This window comes from Molossus molossus, unplaced genomic scaffold (assembly GCF_014108415.1).
Source record: "Molossus molossus isolate mMolMol1 unplaced genomic scaffold, mMolMol1.p scaffold_m16_p_2, whole genome shotgun sequence".
Classification (NCBI taxonomy): domain Eukaryota; kingdom Metazoa; phylum Chordata; class Mammalia; order Chiroptera; family Molossidae; genus Molossus; species Molossus molossus.
In genome coordinates this window covers 51,354,993-51,379,046 of record NW_023425355.1, presented here as the reverse complement: position 1 = coordinate 51,379,046, position 24,054 = coordinate 51,354,993, and positions in this window count along the sequence as shown.

Below are 24,054 nucleotides of genomic sequence, written 5' to 3'. Positions count from 1 at the left end.
ATTTTATTGTATTAATATTTTATATACCTATATAATAATACAGTCATATGTTGACAGAAAGTATAAATATGTAATATGTTCATATAATAATATCAATATTATGAAATACTAATAAATAATTATATAATGTTAAGTAATATTTACATAATAAAGTTATAAAAAAATTGAATAAGTCAATACTGAAGACCTCAGAAATAAGCCCAGGCAAAGAGAAACACTGAGGAATAAAAGAAGATTTAAGGAAAAGAGCATCTCTTCAATAAATAGCTCTGGAAGAGTTGAGTGTCCTTATGGGACGGGGGACAGGAAAACGACATTAAATCTAATGTATACCAGACATAGAAATTAGTTCCAATAGAAGAAATTCAGTTCCATTATAATAAAATATAGAAAAATATGTTCATGCTCAAATTAAGGAAAGAAAGGTATCTTACAGTGCTGGCTGATTTGGGTGAGAGGTTAGAGCACTAGCCCATGGACAACAATGTCATGGGTTCAATTTCTCGTCAAGGGCACATACTTGGGTTGCAGGTTTCATCCTGGCCCAGGTAGGGTTCATGTGGGAGGCAACCAATCAATATGTTTCTCTCACATTGATATGTCTCTCTCTCCTGCCTTCCCTCCCTTCCACTCTCTCTAAAATTCAATGGAACAAATATACTTGGGTAAGGATTAATGAAAAAAAGTTATCTCACAACACAAAAAGTACTATCTATAAAAGAAAAATATAATAAATTGTTTTATATGAAAATTAAGACTTCTCTTTAGCCCTGGACAGGTAGCTCAATTGGTTATAAGGTCATCACAATGAGACATGGTTGTGTGTTTGATCTACAGTTAGTGTATATACAAGAAGCAACCAGTGAATGCATAAAGAAGTGAAACAAATCTCTCTCAATCTCTCTCTCTCTCTCACTCACCGTACTATCTCAAATAAATAAATAAAAATATGTAAAAAAGAATTTCTGTTCATTAAAGGACATCATAAGAACCCTGGGTGGTTCAGCTCAGCGGTTACAGCATCAGCCTTCGGTCCAGAGAGACCTGAGATTGGTTCCCAAGAAGGGCATGTACCTCGGTTGCAGTTTGTCTGCAGACCCGGATGGAGTCATGTGGGTGGCAGCCCAGTCGAAGTGTTTCTCTCATATCAATGTTTCTCTCTCTCTCTCTTCCTCCCTCTCTCCATCTCACTCTATCTGAAGATGAATGCAAAAATGCCCTCGGGTGAGGAAAAAAAAAAAAAAAACATAAGAAAAGTGGGACAATAAAAAATATATGTGAATCTTATTAAAATCACATGAATAAATAGTATCCAGAAAATATAGAGAATTGCTACATATAAATATGAAAGGTCATGAACTGGCATTTTATAAAAAAGAAAATTAAGTTTTATTTTTTTAATTTTTTAATTAATTTATTTATTTAATTTTGTTACTGATGTTTCTCCTTTTCCCCAAAATGACTTCCCCTCCCCTACTACCAACCTGTCCCCAGCTTTCTTGTCCAGGTCAATTGTTCATACATACATGCTTATAAGTTCTATGGTTTATTTCTCCCCAATATCCCCTCTTCTGGTGATTATCAGTCTGTACCACACTTCCACGTCTCTGAGACTACCTCATTAATCAGAGTGTGAAGTTCATTACATTCCACAAATAAGTGAGATCATATGATGTTTGTTTATCTCTGTTTGACTTATTTCACTTAGGATAATACTTTCCAGGTCCCTCCATGTCAGCTCAAAGGACAAAAATAGTACTCCATTGTGTATACGTAACAAATTTTTTTATCTATTTGTCTACTGATGAACATTTGGGCTCTTTCCAGATCTTAACCATTGTAAATAGTGCTGTTATGAACAGGGGGGTACATATATTTATTCTGATTGGTTTTTCAGGCTTCTAAGGGTATATTCCTAAAATTGGAATCACTGGGTCAAATGGCAGTCCAATTTTAGATTTTGAGGTAACACCATAGTGTTTTCCACACTGGTTACACCAGTCTGCAATCCCACCAACAGTGTACTAGAGTCCTCTGGTCACCACACCCATGCCAAAACTTGTCGTTTGATGATTTGTTGATGGTTGCCATTCTCATAGGAGTAAGGTAATACCTCATTGTTGTTTTAATTTGCATCTCAAGAGAAGGAAAAATGGCGGCAGAGTGAATGGAGCTACACAGACCATCTCCCAGGACCAAAATGGATTTACAACGAAAATAAAGGCAAATCTTCAGGAAGGGGCAACTGAAAGACACCTTGGAGAACCACATAACCAGGGACACCGACTCAATCATGGTAGGCTTGTGAGGATGCAAGAGGGGGCTGGGAGCACACGGTGCACAGCAGCCTGGGCAGGGACCAAGGGGCTCAGCGGGAAGTTGCGGCTGGTACCTCCGCTGCAATCCTGCATGAGTCCTGCGAACTCTGCTGCCTGCTAAGCCCTCTGCTGGTGCCGCACACACTGGCATGGACGGGCTGCACCAGGGGAATCGGAGGGACGCTGCTACCCAGGCTGACTCCTGCGAACTCTGAGTGCTAAGCCCTCGGCTGGTGCCGCACAGACTCGCGAGGACCAGGGGACTCTGCAGGAAGCTGCTACCACCTTGGCAGTGTCCTGCTACCACGGCTTAGTCCTGAGGTTTCTGCTGAGTGCAACGCCCTTGGCTAGTGCAACAGTCGCAACCTCCCTTGGCTGGAAGCAGAGCCCTCGGGTTAAAAGTCCCAGGTGGTTCCACGACACAGAGTCTAGACAGGCTATATTGGCAGCAGCCACTCACCTTGGACTCTGGCAGAGGGAAGGCAGACTGGACTGGAACTGTGTGGGGACACTCGGATTTTGGAGGGTGCTAAGAGCTTTTGCTGAGTGCAGCCAGGCAGGACTGTGGTCATGTTACTTCTTCCCAGGACCCTGGGGAGAGGCAGAGGCCCCTCCCTCAGAGATTTAACCCCACCTGGTGGCCACTGAAATGATAATTGAGGCCCATTAACAACCAGCAGCTACCCCAAACTCGGGAAATCATCTTACACTGAGCACCTGAGGGAGATTTTCAGGCAACTCAGAAACAAAGGGTCTTCAGGAGACCTATACTAATAGACTCCAGGCAAAAAAAGCTAGAGGATAACTACCATTCCCAGGGCTAGCAACACAAACCAGAAAAGGTAAGACTTGACAGTGGTGTTTAAAGGGGGTCCTCCCTGGCTCATCCAAAACCAGGAGAGGGATTGACAAACAGCAGAACACCAACACCCACAGGGAAAATTTGGAAGACTCCAAAGCCCACTGTGATAGCCAAAATGGTAAAAAACAGAAACAAAAGCCAAATGAAAGAACAAGAGACCTCTACGGAAGATGAGATAAATGAGGTGCAGTTAAGCAAGTTAACAGAACTATAATTTAGAGCCATGATGTTGAGGAAGCTCAACAGCATGTGTAAGGATATGAGCACCATGAGTAAAGTCATAGAAATGTTGAAAATCAACCAGTTGGAAATTAAAAACCAACAGGAAGAAATAAAGAATGCCATATCAGAAATGAAAAACACATTGGAAGGTCTAAAATGCAGAGTAGGGGAGGCTGAGGACCGGATCAATGAATTAGAAGACAGGGTAGAAAAAGACAGCTTAAAAGAACTGTGGGAGAACTGGAAAAGGAATAATATTCGCATGATAGGACTCCCGGAAGAAGAAAATATATTCTCTGTTAGAGAATATATTCAAAGAAATAGTGACAGAAAACTTCCCTAATTTGGTGAAGGAAGAAGGCATTCAAGTTCAAGAAGCACAGAGAGCTCCAAGTAAGAAGAGCCCAAACAGGCCCACACCAAGACACATAGTAATCAAACTGCCAAAAATTAAAGACAAAGAGAGAATCCTAAAAGCAGCAAGAGATAAGCAACAGGTTACCTACAAAGGAAACCCCATAACGCTCTCAGCTGACTTCTCACAAGAAACACTACAGGCCACAAGGGAATGGCATGAAGTAATCAAGGTCATGAAAAACAAGGATCTGAATCCAAGACTACTCTATCCAGCAAGGATATCATTCAAAATAGAAGGTCAAATAAAGAGCTTCCCAGAGGAAAAAAAAAAAAAAAGGCTAAGGGAATACCTTAGCACCAAACCAGTACTGCAAGAAATGTTAAAAGGACTGCTGTAATTAGCAGGAGAAATGGGAAGAAATATAGAACCACACTAAACAAAAATGGCAATAAATAAGTACATATCAATAATCACCTAAAATGTGAATGGACTGAATGCTCCCATAAAAAGACACATAGTAGCTGATTAGATAAGAAAGCATGACTCATCTATATGTTGTTTACAAGAGAGCACCTCACAACAAAAGAGTCACATGGATTGAAAGTGAAGGGATGGAAAAAAATCTTCCAAGCAAAGGGAAAAGAAAAATGCTGGGGTAGCAATACTTATATCTGATATAATAGATTTCAGAATGAAGGCCATAGTTAGAGACAAAGAAGGCCACTACATAATATTGAATGGATCTATCCAACAGAAAGATATAACCTTGATAAACATATATACTCCCAATATAGGAGTACCAACATATATTTAAAAACTTCTGAAGGACTTCAAACGAGAAATCAATACCAATGCAATCATAACAGGGGACTTCAACACCCCGCTGACCTCACTGGATAGATCCTCTAGACAAAAAAATTAGCAAGGAAACAGAGACACTAAATGAAGCATTAGACCAAATGGATTTAACAGATATCTACAAAGAAATACACCCCACAACTACAGAATACACATTCTTCTCAAGTGCATATGGGACATTCTCAAAGATAGACCACATGTTAGGGCACAAACTAAGTCTCTACAAGTTCAAGAAGATTGAAATTATATCAAGCATCTTCTCAGATCACAATGGCATGAAACTAGTAATCAATTGCAACAAGAACATACAAAGATATTTGAACACATGGAAGCTAAATAGCATGTTATTAAACAAAGAATGGGTCACCGAGGAGATCAAGGAAGAAATCAAAATCTTCCTGGAAACCAAGTAAAATGAAGACACAACAACAAAAAATCTATGAGATGCAGCGAAAGCAGTTCTAAGAGGGTAGTGCATAGCACTACAGGCCTACCTAAAAAAAGAAGAAAAATCTCTAATAGACTATCTAACCTAAGAACTTAAAGAACTAGAGAGCAAACAAAAAGAAAACCCCAGAGCAAGTAGAAGAAAGTAAATAGTAAAGATCAGAGCACAAATAAATGACATAGAGACAAAAAAAAACAATTCAAAGGATCAATAAAACAAAGATCTGTTTTTTCATAAAGATAAGCAAGATTGATGAACCTTATCTAGACTCACCAAGAAACAAAGAGAGAGAACCCAAATACACAAAATCAGAAATGAAAGAGGAGACATAACAACTGACACCCCAGAAATACAAAAGATTGTGAACAACTACTATGAACAATTATATGACAACAAATTTGACAATCTAAGCTAAATGGACAAATTTATAGAAACACAGTCTCCCAAAACTGGATCAGGAAGAGAGAGAAAACTTGAACAGACAAATAACAACAGAAGAAATTAAAGATGTAATCAAGACTCTCCCAGCAAACAAAAGCCCAGGCCTGGATGGCTTCAGGAGGAGTTTTACCGAATATTCAAAGAAGAACTAATACCCATTCTCCTCAAACTATTTCAAAAAATTCAAGAAGAAGGAAGACTTCCAAACTCGTTTTATGAAGCCAACATAATTCTAATTCCAAAACCAGAAAAAGACAGAACTGAGAAAGAAAACTACAGGCCAATATCCCTGATGGACATAGATGCCAAAATCCTGAACAAAATACTGGCAAATCAGATCCAGCAATACACCAAACCAATTCTCCACCACGACCAAGTGGGATTCATCCCAGGGATGCAAGCCTGGTACAATATTCGCAAATCCATAAATGTGATACATCACATAAATAAAATGAAGAATAAAAACTACATGATCATATCAATAGATGCCGAAAAAGCCTTTGACAAAATTCAGCATCCATTTCTGATAAAAACGCTCAGCAATGTGGGAATAAAGGGATCATATCTAGACATAATAAAGGCCATATATGAAAGACCTACAGCCAACATCATACTCAATGGGCAAAAATTAAAAGCATTTCCCTTAAGAACAGGAACAATGCAAGGATGCCCACTTTCGCCACTCCCATTTAACATAGTACTGGAAGTCTTAGCCACAGCAAACAAACAGGAAGAAAAAATAAAAGGAATCCAAATTGGAAAGGAGGAAGTGAAATTGTCATTATTTGCAGATGACATGATACTATACATAGAAAACCCCAAAGACTCCATCAAAAATTTTCTAGACTTCATGAATGAATTTGGCAAATTAGCAGGATACAAAATTAATGTCAAAAAATCGATGGCATTCTTGTGCACCAATGATGAACTCACAGAAAAAGAAACTAGGAAAACAATCCCATTTACCATTGCAGCAAAAAAATTAAGATACCAAGGAATAAACTTAACCAAAGAAATAAAGGACCTATTTGCAGAAAACTACAGGTCATTGAAAAAAGAAATAGAGGAAGATGTAAAAAAGTGGAAGCACATACCCTGTTCATAGAATGGGAGAATTAACATCATTAAAATGTCCATATTACCCAAAGCAATCTATAGATTCAATGCAATCCCCATCAAAATACCAATGGCATACTTCACAGAATTAGAACAATTATTTCAAAAGTTTATATGGAACCAAAAAAGGCTTTGAATAGCAACAGCAATCTTGAAAAGAAAGAACAAAGTTGATGGGATCACAATACCAGATTTCAGGTTATACTACAAAGCTACTGTAATCAAAACAGCCTGGTACTGGCACAAGAACAGGCATATAGACGAGTGGAACAGAACAGAGAACCCAGAAATGGACAAGGCAATATGCTCAGTTAATATTTGACAAAGGCTGCAAGAGGCGGGGTAAGGACTGCCTCTTTAATAAATGGTGTTGGTAAAATTGCACAGCTAATTGCAGAAAAATGAAACTAGACCATCAACTTACACCCTACACGAGAATGAACTCAAAATGGATAAAAGAATTAAATGTAACTTATGAATCCATAAAAATCCTAGAAGAAACTATAGGCAACAAAATTTCAGACATCATACATAGCAGAATTTTTACTGACACATCACCTAAGGAAATAGAAACAAAGGAGAAAATGAACACATGGAACTACATCAAACTCAAAAGCTTCTGCACAGTGAAAGATACAATCATCAAAACAGAAAGGCTACCCACTGTATCGGAGAGCATAATTTCCAATGATATATCAGATAAGGGGTTAATTTCCAATACATATAGAGTGCTCATACAACTCTACAAAAGGAAGACAAAGAATCCAATTAAAAAATGGGCAGAGGAACTAAATAGGCACCTCTTCAAACAGGACATACAAACGGCTAAGAGACATATGAAGAAATGCTCAACATCACTAATCATCAGAGAGATGCAAATTAAAACAACAATGAGGTATCACCTCACACCTGTTTGAATGGCCACCATCAACAAATCATCAAACAACAAGTGTTGGCGAGGGTGTGGAGAAAAGGGGACTCTAGTGCACTGGTGGTGGGAATGCAGACTGGTGCAGCCACTGTGGAAAACAATATGGTGTTACCTCAAAAAATTAAAAATTGAACTTTCATTTGAGCCAGTGATCCCACTTCTAGGAATATACCCTAAGAAGTCTGAAACACCAATCAGAAGGAATATATGTACACCCTTTTTTGTAGCAGCACTATTTACAATAGCTCAGATTTGGAAACAGCCCAAGTGTCCATCAGTAGACGAATGGATAAAAATGCAGTGGTACATATACACAATGGAGTACTACGCAGCTCTAAGAAGGTAGATTTCTTATCCTTGGAGACTACATGGAGGGACCTGGAAAGAATCATTCTAAGTGAAACAAGCCAAACAGAGAAAGACAAGTTTCCTATGATCTCACTTATCTGTGGAATATAATGAACATAACAGTCTGAGGAATGGGGTAGTCCCAGAGACATGGAAGTGGGGTACAGACTGAGAATCCCCTAAAGAGGGGGTGGTGGGGGAGAGATAAACCACAGAACTTATATGCATGTATGCATGAACAGTGGATATGGACAACAAACTTGGGAAAGAGCAAGGAGGGGGGAAAATCAGTGGGGGAAAAAGGAGAAACATCTGTAACAAAAATTAATTAATAAAAAAAATACGAAAGAAAGTAAAAAAACAACAACAAATAAACAGAAACAAACAAAAAAATTTGCATCTCTCTGATGATTGGTGATGTTGAGTATTTCTTCATGTGTCTCTTAGCAATTTGTTTGTCCTGTTTGGAGAGGTGTCTATTTAGTTCCTCTGCCCATTTTTTAATTGTTTTTTTTTTTGTCTTCTTTTTGTTGAGTTGTATGAGCACTCTACATATATTGAAAATTAACCCCTTATCTGATATATAATTGTCAATTATGCTCTCCCATACAGTGTGTAGCCTTTCCATTTTGATAATTGTATCTTTCGCTGTGCAGAAGCTTTTGAGTTTGATGTAGTCCCATGTGTTCATTTTCTCCTTTGTTTCTATTGTCTTAGGTGATGTATCATTGAAAATTCTGCTCCGTATGATGTCTGAAATTTCGTTGTCTACAGTTTCTTCTGAGATTTTAATAGATTCATGAGTCACCTTTAAATCATGTATGCATTTTCAGTTTATTTTTGTGTACAGTGTAAAGTTGATGGTCTAGTTTTATTTTTTTATATGTAGCTGTCCAATTTTTTCAACACCATTTATTAAAGCGGTTATCTTTCCTCCACTGCATGCTCTTGCCACCTTTGTCAAATATTTATTGAGCATGTTGTCTTGGGTCAATTTCTGGGTTCTGGGTTCTGTTCCACTCTTCTATAAAGCACGACTCACATATATGATGTTTAAAAGAAACCCACCTCATAACAAAAGATTCACATAGGTTGAAAGTAATGGGATAAAAAAAATCTTTCTAGCAAACAGAAAGGAAAAAAAAGCTGAAATAGGAATAATCATATCTGATAAAGTAAATTTCAAAATGAAGTCCATAACTAGTGACAAAGAAGGCCACTACATAATATTGAAACGATCTATCCAACAGGAAGATATAACCTTGGTAGATATACATGCACCCAATTTAGGAGCACCAAAGTATATTAAAATCTTTTGGAGGATTTCAAAGGAGCAATTGACAGCGATGCATTCATAGCAGGGGACTTCAATACCCCACTGACATCATGTATAGATCTTTTAGACAAAAAATTAGCAAGAAAACACAGCCTCTGAATAAAACACTGGATCAAATGGATTTAATAGATATCTACAGAGAATTACACCACAAAAACACAGAATTCACATTCTTCACAAGGGCACATAGGACATTCTCAAAGATAGACCACATGTTAGGGCATAAACTAAGTCTCTACAAGTTTAAAGAGATTGAAATCATATCAAGCGTATTCTCAGATTACAATGGTTTGCAAGTAGAAATCAACTGCAACAAGAACATACCGAGCCATTTGAAAACATGGAGGCTAAATAGCATGTTATTGAACAATAAATGGGTTACCAATGAGATCTAGAAAGAAATTAAAATATTCCTGGAAACGAATTAAAATGAAGACAAAACTACAAAAATTTAAGGGATGCAGTGAAAGCAGTTCTGAGAGGGTAGTTCATAGCACTACAGGCCTATATGAAGAAGCAAGAAAAATCTCTAATAGACTATATAACCTCACAACTTAAAGAACTAGAAAGCAAACAAAAAGAAAACCCCAGAGCAAGTAGAAGAAAGGAAATAGTAAACATCAGAGCAGAAATGAGTGATATGGAGAACAAAAATCAATTCAAATGATTAATGAAACAAAGAGATGTTTCTTTACAAAGATCAACAAAATTTATGGACTCTTAGCTATACTCACCAAGAAACAAAGAGCTAGAACCCAAATACACAAAATCAGAAATGAATGAGAAAAAATAATAACTCACACCACAGAAATACAAAGGATTGTTAACACATATTATGAACAATTATACGGCAACAAATTCAACAATCTAAGTGAAATGGAACAATTTCTAGAAAAACATAGTTTCCCAAAACTGAACCAGGAAGAGACAGAAAACTTGAACAGACCAATAACAACAAAAGAGATTGAAGATGTAATCAAAACCCTCCTAGCAAACAAAAGCCCAGGCCTGGATGGCTTCATGAGAGAATTTTACCAAACATTAAAAAAAAACTAATACCCATTCTCCTCAAACTATTTCAAAAAATTCAATATGAAGGAAGACTTCCAAACTTGTTTTATGAAGCCAGCACAATTCTAATTCCAAAACCAGAAAAATACACTACAAATAAATAAAACTATAGGCCAATATCCCTGATGAACATCAATGCCAAAAACCTGAACAAAATACTAGCAAATTGGATCCAGCAATACATCAAAAAATTATTCAACATGACCAAATGGGATTTGTCCCAGGGATGCAAGGCTGGTACAATATTCGCAAATCAATAAATGTGATACACCACATAAAAAACTAAGATAAAAATTATATGATCACATGAATAGAATGTGAAAAAGCATTCAACAAAATCAAGCACCCATTTCTGATAAAAATGCTCAGCATTCTGGGAATAGAGGGATCATATCTCAACATAATAATGGCCATATGTGAAAGGCTTACAGCTAACATCATACTCAGTGGGCAAAAACTATAAGCATTTCCCTTAAAAACAGGAACAAGACAAGGATGCCACTTTCTCCACTCTTATTTAACATAGTATTGGAAGTCTTAGCCACAGTAATCAGACATGAAAATAAAATAAAGGGATCCAAATTGGAAAGGAGGAAGTGAAACAGTCATTATTCGCAGATGACATGATACTATACGTAGAAAACCTCAAAGACTCCTTTAAAAATGTACTAGATTTAATAAATGAATTTGGCAAAGTATCAAGATACAAAATTAATGTCAAGAATTTTATGGCATTCTTATACACCATTGATGAACTCACAGAAAGAGAAACTAATAAAACAATCCCATTTACCATTGCAGCAGAAAAATTAAGATACCTAGGAATAAACTTAACCAAAGAAATAAAGGACCTATTCACAGAAAACTACAGGTCATTGGGAAAAGAAATAGAGAAAGATATAAAAAAAAAAAAATGGAAACACATACCTTTTAAATGCATTCGAAGAATTAACATCATTAAAATATCCATATTACCCAAAGCAATCTTAAGATTAAATGCAATCCCCATCAAAATACCAATGACAGCCCTGGTTGGTTTAGCTCAGTGGTTAGAGCATTGGCCTGTGGTCTTGAGAGACCCAGGTTTGGTTCCTGCTAAAGGCATATACCTCCGTGGCCGTTTGTCCCTGGCCCCGGTTGGGGTTGTGTGGGTGACAACCACTTAATGTGTCTCTCTGACATTGATGTCTCTCTCTCTCTCTCTTCCTCTCTCTCCTTCCCATTCTATCTGAACAAAAAATGAAAAAATGTCCTCAGTTAAGGATAAAAAACAAAACAAAAAGAAACAATGACTTACTTCAGAGAACTAGAACAAATACTCCAAAAGTTCATATGGAACCAAAAGAGACCTCGAATAGCCACAGCAATCTTGAAAAAGAAGAACAAAGTCAGAGGGATCACATTACCAGATTTCAGGTTATACTACAAGGCCAATGTACAAAAATTAAGTTTTAAATAATTATAAGGAACAATTTTTAACACCATTAAGAATCAGAAAATGCAAATTAAAGCCACAATGAGATATTATAAACCTTCCTAATATGTAAAAATTTTAATGTCTGACACCTCTACATGTTAGTAAAGATTTAGGTGAATAGGAACTTTTATATACTGCAATGGAAATGTAAATTTGAAGAACTACTTTAAAAATAATCTGAAATTATGTTTTAAAATTGAAAATTTTCTTACTCTTGATCTAGAAATTTTACTCTGTGGTTTATTGTCTAAAGAAATTTTGCAGAGGCATACAGGGAGATAGGTTTTAAAATTTTCATGGCAGGACTATTTCCATTTTATAATAGAAAAAAAAATGCAAATAACCACAATGATTAGTGACAAAATAGATATGCAATATTCTGTTATAAATATAACTTATCAAACAAGTATGCTACAGATATACACACAACAAAATAAAAGCATCTTAGCAGCTTTGAGTAAACTTAGAATATTTGCATGAAAAACAATGAACTTACAAAAAACAGTATGCAACATGACACATCATAAAAATGACAGGATTCCTTTACATCAGGAACAAGAGAGGGATGCCCACTGTTGCCACTTCTATTCAATATAGTACTGAGAATTCTAGCTAGAGAAATTAGGGAAGAACAAGAAGTAAAAGGCATTAAAATTGAAGAGGAAAAAGTCAAGCTCTTTCTGTTCACAGATGACATTGTCATATGTGCACAAAACCATAAATATTTCACAAGAACAAGTCAAAGCTAAGAAAAAAATTCACCAAAGCTGCTGAATACAAAATCAACAAGCAAGAATTAGTTGCATTTCTATATAGTACTAATAAAATATCCAAAAAATTAAGAAAACAATCCCATTGAAAATAGCGTCAAAAAGCATAAAACACTTAAGAATACATTTAACTGTGGAGGCAAAATACATATACTGAGAACTACAAAACACTGCTGAAAGAAATAAAAGAAGCTATAAATAAATAAAAATACTTAAATTATTCATATAGTTGAGCATCTTTTTACGCATCTGTTGACCATTTGTATATCTTCTTGGGTAAAGTGTCTGTTCAAGTTTTCTGTCTGTCCATTTTTTAATTGGATTGTTTGCTTGTTTGTTGTTGAATTGCATGAGTACTTTATATATTTTGGATATTAACCCCTGTCAGAACTGCTGTTTGAAAATATCTTTTCCCATTTTGTTTGTAACCTTTCTGTTTTGTTTGTGGTTTCTTTTGCTGTTCAGAAGCTTTTTAGATTTATGTAATCCCATTCATTTATTTTTACTTTTAATTCCTTTGCTTTTGGGGTTAAATTCATAAAATCTTCTCTAAGACCAAGGTCCATAAGTTTAGTATCTATGTTTTCTTCTATGTATTTATTGTTTTGGGTCTTATATGTAGGTCTTTAATCCACTTTGAGTTAATGTTTGCATATGGAAACAAACAGTGGTCTAATTTCATACCTTTGCACGTGGCTTTCCAATTTTTAGAGAAATCCAATGAGATACCACCTCACACCTGTTAGAATGGCTATTAGTGACAGGACAAATAATAGCAACTGTTAGAGAGATTTCAGGGGAAAAAGAACCCTCATTTACTGCTGGTGGGAATATAAACTGGAACAGCAACTTTGAAAAACAGTATAAAGGTCCCTCAAAAAATTAAGAATAGAGATACCATGTAACCCAGCAAACCCTTTTCTGGGTATTTACTTGAATAATTTGAAAACATTCATTCACAAAGATATATGCACCCCTATGTTTACTACAGCATTATTCATGGTGGTCAAGACATGGAAACAATTGAAGTGTCCTTTGATAGATGATTGAATAAAAAAGATGTGGTACAAATATATAAGGGAATACTACTCAGTCATAAAAAATGAAATCATGCAATTAGTGAAAGCATGGATAGACCCTAAGAATATTGTGCTAAGTGAAATAAAGCAAACAGAAAAAAATTAAGAAGCATATAGTTTCATACATAAGTGAAATATAAAACTGAAAACAACAAATGAACAAACAAGAAAAACAAATTAAAACTCATACCCACAGACAAGAGTATGGTGATTGCCAGAGGAAAGAGGGATGGGAGGGCAGTAAATGATAAAGGGGGTCAGAAATATGACAGAAGATGTGACTTTGGGTGGTATGCAAACACATCATAGAATTGTACACTTGAAAATTATATAATCTTATTAACCAATGTCATGCCAATAAATTTAATTTTAAAAATAAAAGACTAAAACTATTAAAATGATAATTGTACTCGAGTGGTTGATAAATTCAACACAATCTCTATTAATACCCTAATGATGTTTTGTAAAAACTAAACAGGCTATCCTATAATTCATGTGGAACTAAGAATAGCCAAATTATTCTTGAAAACAACAAAAACCAAAGCCCAGAGTAAGTAGAGAGAAAGAGAGAATAAAGATCAGAGTGGAAATAAATTACATAGAGACTAAAAAGCAACACAAAAATCCACTGAAACAAAGAACTGGTTCTTTGAAAAGATAAACAAGGTTAATGCACCTTTAACCAGTCTCATCAAAAATTAAAAAAAAAAAAGGACCAAATAAATGAAATCAGAAATAAAAGAAGTAACAACTGACATCACAGAAATGCAAAGGATTATAAGAAAAAGTGCTATGAAAAAGTATATGCCAACAAACCTGGGTGAAATGAATAAATTCTTAGAAACATACAATCTTCCAAAACTGAATCAGGAAGAATCAGAAAACCTGAATAGACTAATTATAACTAATGAAACAAAAACTGCAGGAAAAAACTCTCAACAAACAAAGTCTTTGACTGGATGACTTCACAGGTAAATTTTAGAAGAGATAAAAAAAGTAACTAACACTTATCCATGATTAATATATTCATAACTACATAATTATAAATGTGGCTTTGTGATATTCAATATGGTTTTAGAATTAATGTATAAAGAACAGAAAAATTATGTATAGGTATATAATAGTTTGTAAATATTAAAAATTATGAATAATATAAAAATAACAATGAAATTAAATTTTGGAAATAAAAGTGTTAAGAGGAACAAACATATAACATAAAGAAGACATCAATATCATATTTAACATTAAAACAAGAAATGGAGAGAATGAGAAAATGGTGGCAGAGTGAATGGAAGCTACACAGACGATCTCCCAGGACCAAATGAAAATTGCAGCAGAAATGAAGACAGATCGTCAGGATAAAGCAACAGAAAAGCAGCAGGACAGAACCATATAACCAGGGACACTGGTAAGTTCTGCAAAGGTGCGAGAGGCTGGCGAGCATGGAGCCGATGGACAGGAGTGGTCTTAGCTGTGAGCAGAGACCTCGGGGATAAAATACTAAGCTTGCTGCAAAGTGCAGAGAACTAGAACAGGGCACTGTATTGGCTACCACCACTCACCTGGGGCTCCAGCAGAGAGAGGACAGACTGGACTGTAACTCTGTGGGGACAGCTGGAATTTGAAGGGCACTCAGAATTTCTGCAGAGTCGTGGCCACAAAGGATTGTGGCCAGTTTGCTCCTTCCTAGAGCTGTAGGGAAATACAGTAGCCCCTCTCTCAAAACTTAAGCTCCTTTCAGGTAAGGCAGGGAAATATGAATTGAGGTTAATTAACAACCAGCACCTGTCTCATGCACTGGAAATCCACTTATGCAAAACATCATGGCTACATTCCAAGGCGCAGAGTAACTAAGACTAATAGCCTCCAAGCAACAAGGTACCAGATAACTGAACCATTCCTAGACTTAAAAATTTACCCAGGAAAGTAAAACTTGACAGAGGTGTTTAACGTGGGCCTTCCCAGGCTCATCCAACCCAGTAGAGAGACCCACAAACAGCAGAAAAACAACAAACAAAAGGAAAATTTGGCAGGCTCCCAAACACACAGAAATAGCCAAATGATGAAACAAAGAAACAAACCCCAAATAAAAGACCAAGAGAACTCTTTCAAAGATGAGATCAATAAAATGCCGTTAAGCAAATTATCAGAGGTAGATTTCAGAGCCATGATCTTGAGGAAGCTCAACAGTACGAGTAAGGATATCAACATCATGAGTAAAGATGTAGAAACATTGAAAACCACCCAAATTGAAATGAAGAATGACATAGCAGAAATAAAGAACATATTGGGAAAAGAAACCAGCAGAGTAGAAGAAACTGAGGACCGAATCAGTGAATTGGAAGATAGGGTAGAAAAAATCAACCAGTTGGAAAAACCAAAAAAAAACAAAAACTAAAAATTAAAAATCAGAAAGACAGCATAAGAACACTACAGAAAAACTAAAAATGTAATAATATTTGTATCATACGAGTCCCCAAAGAGGAAGACAATGAGCAGTGTTAGAGAATATATTTGAAGAAATAGTGACAGAAAACATTCCTAAGTTGGTGAAGAAAAAAAAGCATTCAAGTTCAAGAAGCACAGAGAGCCCCAAGTAAGAAGAACCCAACCAGGCCCACACCAAGACACATAGTAATCTAAAGGCCAAAATTAAAAGACAAAGAGAGAATCCTAAAGGCAGCAAGAGATAAGGAAGAGGTTATCTACAAAGAAAACCTTATAAGGCTCTCAGCTGACTTCTCAACAAAAACACTACAGGCCACAAGGGTGTGACATGAAGTAATCAAGGTCATGAAAAACAAAGATCTGAATTTAAGACTACTCTATCCAACAAGGCTATCATTCAGAATAGAAGGTCAAATAAAGAGCTTCCCAGATTTAAAAAAAAAAAAAAGGCAAAGGGATTATATTAGCACTGCAAGATATGCTAAAAGGAATGCTGTAATTACTGAAAGAAATAAAAATAAAAATAGAACCACAGGAAACAAAAATAGCAATAAATAAGTACATATCAATTATCACCTTAAATATCAAGGGTTTGAATGCTCTGGTAAAAAGACACAGTACCTGACTGGATAAGAAAACATGGCTCACATACATATTGTTTAAAAAAGACCCACCTCACAACAAAAGACTAACATAGTTTGAAAGTGAAGGGATGGAGGAACCGAAAAATGGCGGCGGAGTGAACGGAGCTACACAGACCGTCTCCCAGAACCAAACTGGAATTACAACTATAACACAGACAAATCGACGGGAAAAACCAACAGAAAAGCAGCTTGGAGGACCATACAACGAGGGACACTGACTCCATCCCGGTAGGCTTGCGAAGGCGAGAGACGGGGCTGGGAGCCCACGGTCGGCAGCTTGGCAGCAGCCTTAGTTGTAAGGGGCGCCCTCAGGTTACACTCCCAGGTGGCTCCATAGCGCAGCCGGGACAGAGGCGGAAAAGGCCACAGCCACTCACCTTGGGCTCCGGCAGAGGGAGGGCAGACTGGACTGGAACTGTGTCGGGACACTCGGGGTTTGGAGGGCGCTCAGAGCTTTGGCTGAGTGCAGCCACTCAGGACGGTGGCCACATTGCTCCTTCCCAGGGCTCTGAGGAGAGGCAGCAGCCCCTCCCTCGGAGATCCAACCCCACCCTCCTGAAAGCCCCTTGGCTGAGCACCAGAGGGAGTTTTTCAATCAACTGACAACCCAAAACTCATCAATTAACCAAGATTGCTAGCCTCAAGGCAAAAAGCTAGAGGATAACAGTACCTTTCCTGGGCTGGCAACTTTAACCAGGAAAGTAAGACTTGACAGTGGTGTTCAACGTGGGTCCTCCCTCGCTCATCTAAACACAGGAGAGGGAGCCACAAACAGCAGAACACCAACACCCACAGGGAGAACTTGACAGGCTCAAAAGCCCACAGTGATAGCCAAAATGGTGAAACACAGAAACACTAGCCAAATGAAAGAGCAAGACACCTTCACTGAAGATGAGATCAATGTGGAGCAATTAGGCATGTTAACAGAGCTAGAATTCAGAGCCATGATCTTGAGGAAGCTGAACAGCATGAGTAAGGACATAGAGACACTGAAAATAAGCCCAATGGAAATCAAAAACCAACAAGAAGAGATAAAAAATGACATATCAGAAATGAAAAACACATTGGAAGGTTTAAAAAGCAGAGTAGAGGAAGCTGAGGACCGGATCAGTTAATTAGAAGACAGGGTAGAAAAAAACAACCAATCAGAAAAACAAAAGGAAAAAGCTATTAAAAAACAGGAAGACAGCTTAAGAGAACTATGGGACAACTGGAAACGTAATAATATTCGCATCATAGGAGTCCCCGAAGAAGAAGAAAATGAGCAAGGGATAGAGAATATATTCAAAAAAATAGTGAGAGAAAACTTCCCTAATTTGGTGAAGGAAGAAGGCATTCACGTTCAAGAAGCACAGAGAGTCCCAACTAAGAAGAACCGAAACAGGCCCACACCAAGACACATAGTAATTAAAATGCCACAAATTAAAGACAAAGAGAGAATCCTAAAAGCAGCCAGAGATAAGCAACAGGTTACCTACAAAGGAAACCCCATAAGGCTCTCAGCTGACTTCTCACAAGAAACACTACAGGCCAGAAGGGAATAGCATGAAGTAATCAAAGTCATGAACAACAAGAATCTGAATCCAAGACTACTATACCCAGCAAGGCTATCATTCAAAATAGAATATCAAATAAAGAGCTTCCCAGACAAAAAAAAAAAAAGGCTAAGGGAATACATTAGCACCAAACCAGCACTGCAAGAAATGTTAAAAGGACTGCTGTAATTAGCAGGAGAAATGGGAAGAAAAATAGAAACACACTAAACAAAAATGGCAATAAATAAGTACATATCAATAATCACCTTAAACGTAAATGGATTGAATGCTCCCATAATGAGACACAGAGTAGCTGATTGGATAAGAAAGCATGACTCATCTATATGTTGTTTACAAGAGACCCACCTCTCAACAAAATACTCACATTGGTTGAAAGTGAAGGGATGGAAAAAAATTTTCCAAGAAAAAGGAAAGCAAAAAAAAGCTGGGGTAGCAATTCTCATATCTGATAAAATAGATTTCAAAATGAAGACCATAACTAGAGACAAAGACGGCCACTACATAATATTGAAAGGATCTATCCAACAGGAAGATATAACCTTGATAAACATATATGCACCCAATATAGGAGCACCAAAATATATTAAAAATCTTCTGGAGGACTTCCAAGGAGAAATCGACAACAATATAATCATAGCAGGGGATTTCAACACCCCGTTGACAGCACTGGATAGATCCTCTAGGGAAAAAATTAGCAAGGAAACAGAGACTCTAAATGAAGCACTACACCAAATGGATTTAATAGATATCTACAGAGAATTACACCCCAAAATTACAGAATACACATTCTTCTCAAGTGCACATGGGACATTCTCAAAGATAGACCACATGATAGGACACAAACTAAATCTCTACAAGTTCAAGAAGATTGAAATCATATCAAGCATCTTCTCAGATCACAATGGCATGAAACTAGAAATCAATTGCAACAAGAACATGCAAAGACATTTCAACACATGGAGGTTAAATAGCATGTTATTAAACAATGAATGGGTCACCGAGGAGATCAAGGAAGAAATTAAAAACTTCCTGGAAACCAATGAAAATGAAGACACAACAACACAAAATCTATGGGATGCAGCGAAAGCAGTTCTGAGAGGGAAGTTCATAGCACTACAGGCCTACCTCAAAAAGGAGAAAAATTTCTAATTGACTGTCTAACCTCACAACTTAAATAATTAGAAAGCAAACAAAAAGAAAACCCCAGAGCAAGTAGAAGGAAGGAAATAGTAAAGATCAGAGCAGAAATAAATGACATAGAGACCAAAAAAACAATTCAAAGGATCAATGAAACAAAGAGCTGGTTTTTTGAAAAGATAAACAAGATTGATGGACCCTTATCTAGACTCACCAAGAAACAAAGAGAGAGAACCCAAATACACAAAATCAGAAATGAAAGACGAGAAGTAACAACCAACACCACGGAAATACAAAAGATCATTAACAACTACTATGAACAACTATATGGCAACAAATTTGACAATCTAAGCGAAATGGACAAATTTCTAGAAACACACAGTCTCCCAAAACTATTCCAGGAAGAGATAGATCTTGAAACAGACCAATAACAACTAAGGAAATTGAAGAGGTAATCAAGACTCTCCCAGCAAACAAAAGCCCAGCCCCAGATGGTTTCACTGGGGAGTTTTACCGAACATTCAAAAAAGAACTAACACCCATTCTCCTCAAACTATTTCAAAAAATTCAAGAAGAAGGAAGACTTCCAAACACGTTCTATGAGGCCAGCATAATTCTAATTCCAAAACCAGAAAAAGACACTACGAAGAAAGAAAACTACAAGCCAATATCACTGATGAGCATAGATGCCAAAATCCTGAACAAAATATTAGCAAATCAGATCCAGAAATACATCAAAAAAATTATTCATCATGACCAAGTGGGATTCATTCCAGGGATGCAAGGCTGGTACAATATTCGCAAATCAATAAACGTGATACACCACATAAACAAAATGAAGAATAAAAACCACATGAACATATCAATAGATGCTGAAAAAGCATTCGACAAAATCCACCATCCATTTCTGATAAAAACGCTCAGCAATGTAGGAATAGAGGGATCATATCTCGACATATTAAAGGCCATGTATGAAAGACCTACAGCCAACATCATACTCAATGGACAGAAACTAAAATCATTTCCATTAAGAACAGGAACAAGACAGGGATGTCCACTTTCACCACTCTTATTTAACATTGTACTGGAAGTCTTAGCCACAGCAATCGGACATGAAGAAAAAATAAAAGGGATCCAAATTGGAAAGGAGGAAGTGAAACTGTCATTATTTGCAGATGACATGATATTGTACATAGAAAACCCTAAAGACTCCATCAAAAATCTATTAGACTTAATAAATGAATTTGGCAAAGTAGCAGGATACAAAATTAACGTCAAGAAATCGAAGGCATGCTTGTACATCAATGATGAACTCACAGAAAGAGAAACTGAAAAAACAATCCCATTTACCATCGCTCCAAAAAAATTACGATACCTAGGAATGAACTTAACCAAAGAAGTAAAGAACCTATTTGCAGAAAACTACAGGTCATTGAAAAAAAGAAATAGAGGAAGATATAAAAATGTGGTAGCACATACCCTGTTCATGGATTGGAAGAATTAACATCATTAAAATGTCCATACTACCCAAAGCAATCTATAGATTCAATGCAATCCCCATCAAAATACCAACGACATATTTCATAGAACTAGAACAAATACTTCAAAAGTTCATATGGAACCAAAAAAGACCCCGAATAGCCACAGTAATCTTGAAAAAGAAGAACAAAGTAGGTGGGATCACAATACCAGATATCAGGTTATACTACAAAGCGACTGTAACCAAAACAGCCTGGTACTGGCACAAGAACAGGCATATAGACCAGTGGAACAGAACTGAAAACCCAGAAATGGACCCAAGGCAATACGCTCAATTAATATTTGACAAAGGTGGCAAGAGCATACAGTGGAGTAAAGACAGCCTCTTTAATAAATGGTGTTAGGAAAATTGGACAGCTACATGCAAAAAAATGAAACTAGATCATCAACTTACACCATACACAAAAATAAACTCAAAATGGATAAAAGACTTAAATGTGACCCGTGAATCCATAAAAATTCTAGAAGAAAATGTAGGCAACAAAATTTCGGACATCATACGCAGCAGAATTTTCACTGATACATCACCTAAGGCAACAGAAATAAAGGAGAAAATGAACACATGGGACTACATCAAACTAAAAAGCTTCTGCACAGCAAAAGAAACAATCATCAAAATGGAAAGGCAACCCACTGTATGGGAGAACATCATTGCCAATGATGTATCAGATAAGGGGTTAATTTCCAATATATATAGAATACTCATACAACTCCCCAAAAGGAAGACAAAGAACCCAATTAAAAAATGGGCAGAGGAGCTGAATAGACACCTCTCCAAACAGGACATACAAATGGCCAAGAGACATATGAAGAAATGCTCAACATCACTAATCATCAGAGAGATGCAAAGTAAAACAACAATGAGGTATCACCTCACACCTGTCAGAATGGCCGCCATCAACAAATCATCAAACAAGTGTTGGCGAGGGTGTGGAGAAATGGGATCTCTAATACACTGCTGGTGGGAATGCAGACTGGTGCAGCTGCTATGGAAAACAATATGGTGCTACCTCAAAAAATTAAAAATTGAACTTCCATTTGACCCAGTGATCCCACTGCTGGGAATATACCCTAAGAAGCCTGAAACACCAATCAGGAAGAATATATGTACCCCCATGTTCATAGCAGCACTATTTACAATAGCTAAAATCTGGAAACAGCCCAAGTGTCCACCAGTAGACGAATGGATCAAAAAGCTGTGGTACATATACACAATGGAGTACTATGCAGCGGTAAGAAAGAAAGATCTCCTATCCTTTGAGACGACATGGAGGGACCTGGAAAGTATTATCCTAAGTGAAAGAAGCCAAGCAGAAAAAGACAAATACCACATGATCTCACTTATATACGGAATATAATGAACATAACAGTCTGAGGAATACAGTAGACCCAGACACATGGAAGTAGGGCACAGACTGACATCCCTCAGAAGAGGGGATGGGGGGTGGGGGGGTGGGAAGAGATAAACCACAGAACTTATATGCATGTATGGATCACCAATGGGCATGGACAACTAAGCCGGGAGAGGGTGGAGGAGGGGTGGGGTGGGGTTTCCAATGGGGTAAAAAGGTAAAATATCTGTAACAAAAAAATAAATAAAAATTCATAAAATAAAAAAAAATAAAAAGTGAAGGGATGGAAAAAAATCTTTCAAGAAAACAAACAAAAAAAAATAATAAAAAAAAAAAGCTGAGGTAGCAATACTCATATCTGATAAAGTAGATTTCAAAACAAAGACCATAACTAAAGACAAAGAAGGCCACTACATAATATTGAAAGGATCTATCCATCAGGAAGATATAATCTTGGTAAACATATATGCACCCAATTTAGGAGCACAAATATATATCAAAAATCTTTTGGAAGATTTTAAAGGAGAAATCGACAGCAATCCAATCATATCAGGGGACTACAATACCCCACTGACATTACTGGATAATTCATCTACAGAAAAAATGAACAAGGAAACACAGACTCTAAATGAAGCACTACATAAAATAGAGTTCATAGATATCTACAGAGAATTACCTCCCAAAACTGCAGAATTCACATTCTTCTCAAGTGCACATGAGACATTCTCAGAGATAGACCACAGGTTAGGGTACAAACCAAGTCTCTACAAGATCAAGAAGATTGAAATCATATCAAGCATCTTCTCAGATCACAATGGTATAAAACTAGAAATCAATTGCAATAAGAACACACAAAGGCATTTAAAAACATGGAGACTAAATAGCATATTATTGAACAATGAATGGGTTACCGAAGAGATCAAGAAAAAAATTAAAAACTTCTTGGAAATTAATGAAAATGAACACACAACTACACAAAATCTCTGGGATGCAACAAAACCAGTTCTGAGAGGGACGTTCATAGCATTACAGGTCTATCTCAAAAAGCAACAAAAATTTCTAATAGACTATCTAACCTTACAACTTAAAGAACTAGAAAGCAAACTAAAAGCAAACCCTAGAGCAAGTACAAGAAAGAAAATAGTAAATATCTGAGCAGAAATCAATGACATGGAGTCCAAAAAACAATTCAAAGCAGCAAGAAAACAAAGAGCTGGTTCTTTGAAAAGATAAACAAGATTGATGGACCCCTAGATAGACTCACCAAGAAACAAAGAGAGAAAACCCAAATACACAAAATCAGAAATGAAAGAGGAGAAATAATAACTGAGACCACAGAAATACAAAGGATTGTTAACACATATTATGAACAATTATACGGCAACAAATTCAACAATCTAAGCAAAATGGACAAATTTCTAGAAACACACAGCCTCCCAAAAGTAATCCATGAGGAGATAGAAAACTTGAACAGACCAATAACAAGAAGAAAGATTGTAGATGTAATCAAGATTCTCCCAGGAAACGAAAGCCCAGGCTCAGAGAGCTTCACGAGGGAGTTTTATCAAACACTCAAAGAAGAACTAATATCCATTCTCCTCAAAATATTTCAAAAAATTAAATAACAAGGAAGATTTCCAAACTTGTTTTATGAAGCCAGCATATTCTAATTCCAAAACCAGGAAAAGACACTACAAAGACAGAAAACTACAGGCCAATATCCCTGATAAATATAGATGCCAA